We start from the raw sequence: 12,219 nt of genomic DNA, 5'->3' as shown, positions 1-12,219 counted from the left end.
CCTTTTAAAAATGTCATGGAACGGAACAGCCCCATCAAGACCCTTTTATTCTGCAGCAGTGGAAACTAATGTACAACAAAACAGGCTTCGCTTAACGGCCGAAAATGTAAAAAACTTCTTTTCTAATATTGCGAGGAAAACAGTCCAAATAACAAAGAGCAAAAGCGACAGACGACCAGAATACGTGTCGCTGTTGGCCGCACACAAAACGAAATTTGCGGGAACAAAAACAGGGAAACCGACCCATGCGCATTCCTTCGATACTGAAGTGGCAATAAAAAGAAAAAAGCTTAACAAACTGAAAAAAACGGCCATACAAGCTGACTCGCTGGAAACATGGCTGAATTACCATGCAGAACAAAAGTCCTACAAATCATGGCTAAAACAGCACCGGTTGCTCATGTACCAAAACGACGCTGAAGAAATGCTCTACACTTGTGCCACAAGGAACACTCGAGACTTTTGGTCACTACTAAAATCAACTAATGGGCAGAAGGCAAACGCGCTGGCAAACTGTGTCCCAGAGGCAAAGTGGATTCAGCACTTCACGGAGTTATACCGCTGCCCCACCTCCACGTCATTACATCTCCCCGTCCTCTCAGACTCCCCATGGATCACCCTCTCATCGGTCGAGGACATCACAGAAGCAATCAACAATCTTAAATCTTCAAGGGCTCCTGGGCCAGACGGCTTGACTAACATTGACCTTAAGGCACACCCACTACTATGGGCGCAAGCAATTGGCGAAATATTTACTCAAATTCAGAAAACAAAAGAAATTCCCAAAACCTGGACAGAGGCTGTATTGGTACCTATCTATAAGAAAGGAAACAGAGACATCCCCGCCAATTACAGGCCCATTGTCTTATTGGATGTTATAGAGAAGATTTTCGCAGCACTACTCCTCCGCCACTTTAAAGTCTGGGCCAGTGCCTCCCCGGCAGCCGACATGCTTCAAACAGGATTCCAGAAGGGAGCAGGAACGTCAATCAACCTACTGTTTCTCAACATACTGAAAGCTAATGCAAAGAGGGGTACGGGAAAGGTCCATATGGCAATGGTGGACTTGTCCCAGGCCTTTGACCTGGTAGATCGAGAAAGACTGTGGACCAAGTTAGCCAACTGGAAATGTCCAGACTCGATTCTCGCACCAGCAATGGCACTCCACGAAACCACCTCACTCAGAGTCCGCCTAAACCAACAAGGCACACTCTCAGATCAAATCTTTACAAAACGGGGAGTAAAACAGGGCTGCCCGTTAGCCCCAGCTCTGTTCATCTCGTTTATCGGAGACTTCCAAGACACAATGAAATCAGTAAGATCTTTCCCACCGAGAGTGGGCTCCTCTAAAGTCCCAAGACTGTGGTACGCCGACGACTTAATTCTGATTGACCAGACGGCAGTAGGCCTTCAGAGACAGCTAACAAATCTGGCCCAATACATGGAAGAAAATAACCTGCAAATAAACAAAAGCAAAACTAAAATCCTATCCTTTTCAAAAAGCAAAAAAAAGAGAAAGAAGTGTCCGGTATGGTTTCTCGATGCAGAAAAAATCGAAGTAGTAGATGAGTTTAAGTACCTGGGCATTCAACTTGACAACACTTTAAACGATTCTTCACTTCAAGCCTCGTTATGGGCAAAAATCAAGAACCTGACAGCCCAATCTCGAGCTGTCGACAGTAAATTCGGCAAGTTCTCTTGGACCCCGGTACTGCAATTTTATAAAACAAAAGTAGTACCGGCCATAACATACGGAATGGCAGCCAACTTAACTCTACCTGCTGAATTTTGGCTGAGACTGGAAGGATTTCTATGGAAATCGGTCTTGGGACTTCCTACCGCAGCCCCCATGCCAGCCATTCGGCGCGACCTTGGCCTTCCTTCACTAGCCTCAGTCGTCATGCAAAGCGCGATTCTACTTTACAGGAAAATACGAACTCCTGACTCTCTGCCGATTTTTCGGATATTAGAAAAAAAACTGGAAAACGGGAAGTGCACACCATTCAACAACTGGGCGAAGAAAATTGGACAAAAATTAGAAGAAGTCCACTGCACGGACGACCTCCTCATCTCAAATCCTGGGCGTGTGAAGCAAAAGCTTTTAGAACAAGATTGGATGTGTACCAACGAGAAAATCCTAACGTATACATCCCTAAAAGATCTGCCACCTACTTACAACCGCCCAAAGATTCCGCTGAAATATTGCGAAAAATTTCCTGAAAAAAGGCTGAGAAAAATTCTTTTACGAGCCCGTCTGAATCTTCTGCATACGAGAGAAGTTTTGGCTAAAAGGGCACTGGCAAATTCTCCTCACTGCCGGGTCTGTGGACTGGTTGACCAAATAGAATCTGTCCGTCATCTACTCACCTCATGTCCTGGACTGGCACACGAAAGAAGGGCCTACTTGACACCACTCATCACGTGCCCGCTCACACTCGACGAAGAGACAATATGGTTTCGGTTAATTGCAGGCGATTCCACCAGATGGTCCAGAGCGGCAGCTAAATTCCTTGAAGTAGCCCTGGCAAAAGCCAGTGACAGTACTTCATCGCCTGCAACACCACCACCATCAACACCAGCAAGTGATCTTCAAGGAAATTCGAGAGTGGTGTCTTAAGCCCTGGTCTAACTTCTTAGAAGTAGTACGAACACAGTTCACTACAGCACAGATTTGTAAAAAACCTTAAACAGGTTAACATACAATAAAATAAAAAATAAAAAATAAGGTGTTTCAATAGTTGCACAAGAACACTATCTATAGTACCCTAGATTTGTGACAGTTTGGAAATTAATGTTCACAGCCACAGGCACTTATATTCATAACTCTATAAAGAATAGAAAATGCAGTTCTGAAGATGTCACATTCACCATACACATGCAACCTACTAATATTTCATTAACAATACAAATCCGCCCTAATGTTATGGTTCGACATAACTGAGTCTAATAGTAATAGTGGATAACAAAACATAGTCCAGACCCTAACTAGAGAACCTCAACCCTTCCAAAAGCACAATAACAAACCATACAACTTTATAACGGATGCGCACTATAACTAAACTTAAAACTTTATAACTGATGCTCACCCATTACTCCACAAGGCCTCCACCACCAATACTATAGATGTCAACTCTCTAAACAAGGTATAGAACTGTTTTCCACACAAATCTAACACGGTCGCCCAACCAATCACGCAAAAGACGCAACCATTGTTCCGCAACCTCTTATTCCAGCCAACAACATACTTATAGGCAGATATCAATCCCTGCCCGATATAACCAACTATGAATAACTTACTGAATCTCCCAGGCAGCTATGGCACCAGAAAACATACACATACACCATGTGCATCACACTGCCACTAATAACTATTAGGGCAGCTAGTTTCTATCCTCTTCCTTACCCAAACAAAAAACAGATCCCGAAGGTCACTTTCCTTCCATCACAAAATGCATGTAACATGCATTGGCTAGACTACTGAATCTCTCGAAAATCACAGAATTCCAGAGACACAGAGAAACCACAGAAAGTGCTCTCCAACTGCCACCTATGCCAAGTGAACCGCCAGGCCTAGCCTACAACTAATTTCTCCTAATGCAAACATTGCACTATGCTAAGATGCCACGCACGTACAGCTCACAGCTAAACAAGGTAGTTATCACCACAGAGGCAACCCCTCAACAACACATAAGGTTTCAACAGAAACCTAAAAATGCCACGCAGGCAAGACTCACAGCCAAACAAGGTAGTTACAGGTGTACAGGCAACTCCCAAACACACAATGTTTCAAAAGAAACACAAAAATGCCAGGCAGGCACGGCTCACAGTGAAGCAGGGTAGTTATAGCCGCACAGGAAACTCCTCAACAACACACACAAGGTTTCAACATAAACCTAAAAATGCCACGCTGGCACAGCTCACAGCCAAACAAAGAAGTTAAAGCCACACAGGCAACTCCCAAACAACACAAAAGGTTTCAAAGTGTGGCAGGAGTGTTTCTTGTGTGAGGTCGCTGCCCGATGTACTTACACTAACTTTTTTTTTTTTGTTGTGTAGTGTTTTTTCACTTGCTATTGTGAAGGGAGGAGCAAACCCTTCAAAACACCCTGCCAGTCGCGGAGTGTGGCAGGAGTGTTTCTTGTGTTCCTTGTGGGACGTGTGGACGATCGAAAAACTAACTGGAATACCCCTGACGCGAGCGCATGTGAAAAGGAGTTACAGTGTCATGCATCACGTCCCGATTCCCCTGAGGAAGGATGTCGAAAGAAAGAGGACTGCGTCGAACGTCACTGCGAGCCACAGCATTAAGGAAGTAAGTGAAGGGGAAACAATGGGCTGGGCGGGCGGACACACCGGCGTCTCGGACTTGAACAGTGAACCTGATATCACAGATTGCCCCTTTTGGCCCCTGCCCAGCGCCTGACTCTCTGGTCCTTAATTCCAAACTGCTCTTAAACACAGTCATAACGAGCCACCCACAAACAACATTGTCCAGTATGCCGGCAACCAAAATGACAATAGAGCATACTGGATCAAATAGCAATCTCTTGCATGTGTCCTTAAATAATGTTGAAACCTTAACAACAAGGAGCTGTGAAAAGGGGCACGATGTGGAGAAATCTGTGGAAAAAATTTGCAATCTGGCAGTACAGGGGGGTTTCCCTAACGAGCAGGGACTTAAGATGTCTAATTTATGTGTGGTACCGCCTGTGGAGGATGAGCCGACCAAAGCCACGCAGCAACTGGGTGTACTGAGCTGCAATTTGAAGATGAGCACAACAAATTCAACTCAGCAGTTGAAACTCCTATCATGGAGAGTGGTGGAAAGATGCAGCAAAATGAATGCCCAGAGGAAGATGGTACAAAATGAAGGCCACTCTAACTCTCCTGATTTGTCTAGCCAAACTAGGATCGAGCCGACCGTAGCCAGATATGATGGTCTTGCCGGTTCAAGCATATTTGGAAGCATCGATGGAATAGCTCGCATAACGCATGATTTGACCCCAGATGTTTTCCAAGACATTTGCACCATATTGCGAGAGGTTTCCAGAGGATGACCATAATAGAAGTATTCCGGGTCAAATCATGCCTCGAGGCCGAATAACAATTGAACAAGCTGTTGGAGAATCTGGTTGGGAAGATAAGTTGGAAGCCCCAAGTACAAACCGGCATAACTCAATTGCCTTGGCAGACCAACTGGTCCGAGACTTGGTGCTGTTAAACTCCAAGGTAGCTCTTTCCACTCCTGCCCCCAAACAATGACAAAATGGAGTAAGTGGAATGAAAGAGATGGACAAGTGCATGCCCAACCCAGCGGATGTCGGCGAGCAGTTGAGCATGTCTGGATCTGTAAAGAAGGCATTTGAACAAAAAACGATATTGGATTCCACAAGGCATGCGAGAAAACACAGCAGAATTGAAGATAGCTCTGAGGGCGAATTCTGTCACTGACAGAAAAGACTCAAAAATCCAATGATCCATGAGAGCACACCCTGCAAGGAGACTGCCGTGATAGGTGATGAACAAATGAGGCTGGTCAGGCCATCAACTACCGAAGATTCCTCGTCGACCTCCGAAGCAGAATCAAGAAGAACTCAATCAATGAAACTAAGGTGCCAAGGAATAAAATACATGCAGCGGAGTGATAGAAAAGTAAACTCCTCAATTCCTATGATCATCGAAAAAGTAATCAATGAGACCAAACTTGATGTCTGCGACGTCAATAGCAGTCGCTCAATTGACAAAGCTCTTCGAACAACTAAATGAAAATTATAGAAATCAGAATACACTGATAGCTCTGATGAATACAAATATAACCAAGCTGGAAATTTACTTTATCGAAATGTCTAGTCAAAACACAATAACACAGAGTAAACATGATCTCTCAGTGTCAGTACTGAAAGAGGCTCTTAAAAACAACTGTGAAGATAAGAAACTACTGGCAGAGGTAGCACGTGAAGCCCTTGCAATTTAAAAAAAAGAACAAGCAGCAGGAGTAATAACAGACATCCCGGAAACACAGTCCACCAAAATTACAAATTCATCGACACACATAGAAAACATTGACTTGTGACGTAAGAGTCCGGCTGTAGTGAATAAGCCTGAAAAAGCAAATGAGCCCAGAAATCTGAGTGGGAGTAAAACAAGCTTGCGAAAAAGTCTCGAAGTTACAAGAAAGCTTCTGGAACCAACAATACCGCCCGCAAGCTGTAAAGAGACCAATCCAGGAAGTGTGCTGGAGGAAATACCAAAACTCCATGGAGTGATGGTGGTGCACGTGGCGGTATTAGAAGATGAAATCTTGATCCCCGGAACGTTGGCTTCGGTTCCCTCTACATCGGTTAAGGCAGATAGGCAAACTACTGCTTTGAGCCAAGCCGAGATTGTTGAAATGAACCCGATTACAAAAGAGAAAGAAGTGTTTGGCATATTTGAAAAGCCCCAAGTAATAGCTAATGCTGATTTAGCCAATAAGAAGACTGAAAAAAACAATGAAACAAGGAAAATGTAAAAAAAAAAAAAAAAAAAGCTGCCTATCCAAAAGTACAAAATGCAAGGAATGCATCACATTTTAAACAATCAAAATAATGAAAAAAGAAAAAATAAATAATAATGAGCACTGAATTGGGCAAAATACATCACAAATCGCAAGGCAATATTTAAATCAATTTTTCGTGTGATTTGGATAATTCCTCATCAATGTTTTTTTAGGAGAAATGTCAGGGCATATGTTCATTTATTATTTACCTCTGTAAAACATTCCACCCACCATTCTTCCATGGCATGAAAAGGTTTATTTGCCACAATTGATTCAAACAGTGTAATTCTTAACGTCGAGAACGCTTCGCAGGTAAGAACCAAGTGTTTGATGTTCTCTTCAAAATGCTCACTGAATCTACATTTCGGATTCAACTTCTCATATTTCGTCCATCGCATAATTACTTCTTTAGTCTTAAATTGATTCAGCCTGAATTTCACGAGCAAGATTCATTTTTGTTTACCTGGACATTTTTCAAGGTATTTGTAAGTCGAATTGTATGCTTTTCTTTCACAGGGAACATTCTTCAAGAGCGAATAATTAGCTCTATTTGTGCAAGTATTTATCCAATCGGTTTCCCACAACTTTTTCTTTACGGCATCTGGGTTTTCATTCAAAGTGATTATATCACTATTTATGTCTGTTAGGATTTTGTGACATTGATTCATCCAAGCTGAGAAAACTGGGTTTGATTGTTTGTCAACCAAATCATGTAGAATTTTCATTTGCGGTGCACCATTTGGCAGGATTATCTTGCGAAAGATTGACAGGGTGTTCCATGTGACGCTTGCATTTGCTGAAATTAGCCCCAATTCGTATCTTATTACAGCTGCTGGTAAACCTCTAGCAACATTCAAAATTCTTCCCCAAAAGATGTTTTCAAGGTTATCCCACAAATTTGCGGGACATCCAAAGGCAGTTTCGGTGCCATAGATTAAAGCTGAGACTGCCTTTTGTTTATAAAATTTCAAAGTGGGAACTAATGAAAACTTACCATCATTTTTATTTAAGGCCATAGCTTGAGCACTTAAATGATGACATTTTGATTTGGTTTTCTCAACCCAAGTATGATCATTTATGTTGGAATTTAGCCACATACCCAGGTATTTTACCTGTTTTACCTGTTGAAGTAGTTTGCCATCAAGGTGCCAGATTAATTTCTTAGATGTACTTTTGGTCAGATTTTGTAATGTTAAAATAACATACTTGCTTGGATGTATCTTGAGCCCATTAGCTTGGACATATTGTTCCAACACATTAAGTTTCCGTTGTAATCCAATGGGTGTAAGGTCCATTAATACTAAGTCATCGGCATATACAATACCATTCAAATCCATTATTTTAGGATCAAATCCTTTTGCTTTCCCAAGAGCTTCACCGATGTCGGAGATGAAAGCATTAAAAATTATGGCCGCAAGAGGACACCCTTGCTTAACTCCACAGTAGGTGCGAATGGGTTCCGATAAAGTGCCGCTTGCATCTAACCGAATATAGATTTTAGTGTCGGTATGCAAATCCTTGATAGCATGTAAAAGGCTATTGGGACAATTCCAGCTTTTTAATTTTGTCCAAAGGATTTCTCTGTCTATGCTATCAAAAACATGAGACAGGTCAACAAATGCAAGGTACACTTTAGATGTTTTCATAATCATGTCCATTTTCATTAAATTGATGAGTATTAGATTTAGGCAACAGCCAACACCCTTCACAAACCCACTTTGTCTAGCATCAATATGATTACTTAGGACTAGCCATTCCATCAATTTATGCTGAAGTTGTGTTGCATAAATCTTGCCTATTACATCTAGCAAAGCAATAGGTCTATGGTCCATTGAGTTTGATCGGTTGCCCTCTTTAAAAATAGGAACAACAATGGCTTTTTCCCATGACGCAGGGGTAGCACCTTTCATGGCAACTTTATCAAACAAAACCTTACAAAACTCGGCCCAGGCTTCCTGATCAGATTTAAGCATGGCATTAGTTATACCATCCGGACCTGGTGCCCGAGAATTCGAAAGTTTTTTGATGCCTGACAGAATGTCATCCTGATCAAACTGGATGTCCCAATATGGGAGGGCTGGTATCAGAGGGTCAGGAGTATTGCCTTTTTTTGAGAACAGGATCGAGAAATGCTCAATCCATTTTTTTTCAGTGACCATGTTTTTGTTCGAAGCCATCTGTGTTCCGGATTCATTGTTGATAATTGACCAAAAGTCTGAAGAATTTTTCTCTTTTAGGGACTGCATTATTTTCTCTGCATCATGTTGTTCAGTTAGGGCACGATGTGCTATCAGCCAATTTGTATAGTTTTGTTTGATCTTGATTCACTCTAATGAGGAAACCCAAAATATAGTAACGAGTTGGCAACGGTGGCATCACCACACTGTCATACTGCAGAGGCGATTAGCCCAGCTGCACTAGGGCTGCCTGGAGCCCGGAAGCGCCGTCGACTGAATTCAAGCCCATCACCACCGATTGTATGCTCCCAAAATAGAAAACATACACGAGATACAACCTCTAGTTGCAGAGAGAGCTTAAAAAACAGGAGTCCTTGTCAGATTCAACTGATTTATGATGAAGCATCTCAAAAGCAGACTGAAGGAGTAAGAAGCACTTCCTCCTCTTCTGACGAATTTTCTCTTGACTCATCTATCATGGAACGCCAATATCCCAAAATAAGAGATCACCAATATAAAGCACAATATAATCAGGAACGCAAAAAAATATTTCTCAAAATTGCATCAAAGAGGCCTTAAACAATCTTAGGCTATATATAATGTCATCATTAAGTATCTCAATAGCACCCATGATGAAATTATATGAACAATTAAACGAAAATATAAAGGACCTATCAACACTGTCTGCTCTACTGAACACAAAACTGCTCACCGTAGAATCAAATGACGCCTCTATAAAATCTAAAATATGGGATAATATAAGGAGAATAGATGGGTCTTTGAAAGAGCTTGTCGATCAAAAAAGAAATAACAGTGAAGACAAGAGGCTGCTGGCAGAGGTTGCTAGAGAAGCTCTGGGCCTCCTAAAACACAACCAGGGCGATCATAAGGAAGTGAGTTCTCAGACTTCTCTAAACTTTCAAAATAATGGGCCCAATGTAAATAAAAGTCCAACAAATGCAACCGGTGATGGTCACACCATTATAACCAAGTAGATCCAAAAAGACTGTGTCTTAACAACTTCTGACACACCAATAAAGGATGATGAAATAATAATCCTGGATGAAATAAAAGTAAATCAAGAAACTCCCTGTGCGTCCTTATCTTCTGAGAATATAAACTTAAGTCCAAGTGAAAAAAGCAACAAAATAATTCAAGGAGAAGTGATGAATTCTCCCAAACCATCAACATCTGCAAATGGTGAAGGCCTGATCGGTAATACTGATCTCAATTTACATCAAACAGTAGCAGAAAAAGACACAACATTTTCAATATTTCAAAAGAACAGTGGTACTGTAGATAATTCAACTCAAGGAAAAAAAACAAAAAAAACAAAAAAGTGTAAGGAAAAGAAACAAATTTCTCAGAAACTTAAAATCAGTGAATGTATTTGTTAATTCTGGAAGATCTATTACAAAGCCAAAAAAAGATGAACAAGTAGAAAATCGTAGTATGGAAATACAAACTATTACCCATGTTGACCAAACTCAAATGGAAAATGTCAACGATCTACTGAACCTGTCTACATATGAAGGCGAAATTGACTTGAGTGAGGATCAGGAAAACTGGGAAAACATGAACCTGGAACCTTCAGCTACTAAGATAAATTCTGACAACGTAGAGAAACCTGAGAAACATGAGAATATCACAAACACTGAGATCAACGTGACAGTGCGGGACAGAGTTTGCATGTTGGTTTTACCCCCGGGATGCCCCAAGATGCCCAAACCAATTGAACAAGAAGTAAAGTTTTTAACCATGGATGAGAAAAGAAAACGGCTGGAAACAACAAACAAAGCAAAAGCAATATCGAATGAAACCATTACACTAAGAGTGGATGAGGGAGTGCATTTTGATGGAATACAGTCCACAAGTGCAATAAAACCTATTTCTGGCACAAATGATTACAAACAATCAAACTTGAAAATGCATAATTTGAAAAATAAAAGCATTAGTGGTGAAGAAAAGAGAGGGCCCACAATGCAGATGGAGAATAAATCTCTCAAAAGACAATTCAAAACGGCAAAATATTGATTAGTCCTTGAAATAATTTTGACAACTAAAGATGACTTAACTCTCAATCGGACTAATGTGCTTCGCTTATTACACCACGTACCTGACTTAAGATCTATTGAATCCAGTGATATTCAGACTGTCGAATTCATAGATGAACTCCATAACGACAGAGCACGTCTTCACTTTGATTCAAGATTGATAAGTGACGTGTTGATAAAAGCGATTCCCTTTCTTTTATCCTTGGGATTTGACATTCATGAAGAATTCGAAGAACCCATGGGAAAAAAACAGCCAAAGAAGATCAAGTATACACCCAAAGAGACAGATTGAGAGGTCTAGAATCAGGACCGAAAAAAAAGCTTCTACGGATTCGAACTTGACTGAGACTGGACCTGAAAATAGCCAAGACCAAGTACAATGTATTGAAACTAAACCCGATGATAATTCAACTGTGCTGATTCCGGGCAAACAAATCAAAATAACCTTTATGTGCAGTCAAAACATAAAAGACAAAAAATAAAATGAAGCAATTTCAACAGACTCAATAGATCCAGTGGGACAGTGGAATTGGCTAGCTGGCGTCCTGGGAGGGAAACAAAGCTAACGCCAAACAAGGCCTGAAGACAGTGATCTTAACATTTTATCCTGGAATACCAGAGGATTTAATCATTTATTCAGAGATTCTTTAAAATGGACAGAAGATCTTACTATCATATGCCTACGAGAAACATGGATGGCTACTTGCCCCCCTTCAGAGGACTTTGAGTTGACAATCAATCCTGCAAGAACAAGAAAAAAAGGACATCCATCTGCAGGGTTGATGACTCTTATCAAGAAAAACCCATGTTGGAAAATCATCTCCTCTACCAATCATTCTGCATTTATACAGCATTCTGGTGTCTAATCTAAAAGCTGTAAAAATAAAGAGAAAAACCGACTTGATCTAATTAATGTGTACTGGCAACATGATCTGGCTGGTACTTTTAAATTTATAAGAATGGTCTGTGAAATAAATGATATCAACAGTTACCAAGAAGCCCCAAACATTATTCTTTGTGGCGATCTTAATCTGGAATGTATAAAAATGAGTAATGATTGGAACAATACAAAATCAGCTCCCAAAAACTAGCAGCCAGATGGCGTACTGCAATGGCCGACAGAAATTTAACAATGTTAAACGGTAACATCAAGGGTGACATCTCAGTCGAACCAAACCGGAACCGTTTAAAGATAAACTCTTCAGAGGTAAAAGCCCTCGCAGTCGCATATGCCAAAAATTCAAGTAGTTCTCAGACATCAGAAGTGGAGTACTCATATTCATTACAGCAGTACACACATCAAAAAAACGGTTTGAAAAAAGGTGCGTTCAAACCGAAGCACACGTTCAATAAAGAACTTGTGAAAAGAAGACAACAACTAAGTAAAGAACTGAAACAACATAGCGCCTTTACTAGTAAGGAACAACAACTGGCTTGGAAGAAAAGCAAA

The sequence above is a fragment of the Ambystoma mexicanum genome, chromosome 4p, assembly GCF_040938575.1.
Source record: "Ambystoma mexicanum isolate Mex_15411 chromosome 4p, UKY_AmexF1_1, whole genome shotgun sequence".
NCBI classification, from domain to species: Eukaryota; Metazoa; Chordata; class Amphibia; order Caudata; family Ambystomatidae; genus Ambystoma; species Ambystoma mexicanum.
This window is presented reverse-complemented; position numbering follows the sequence as displayed.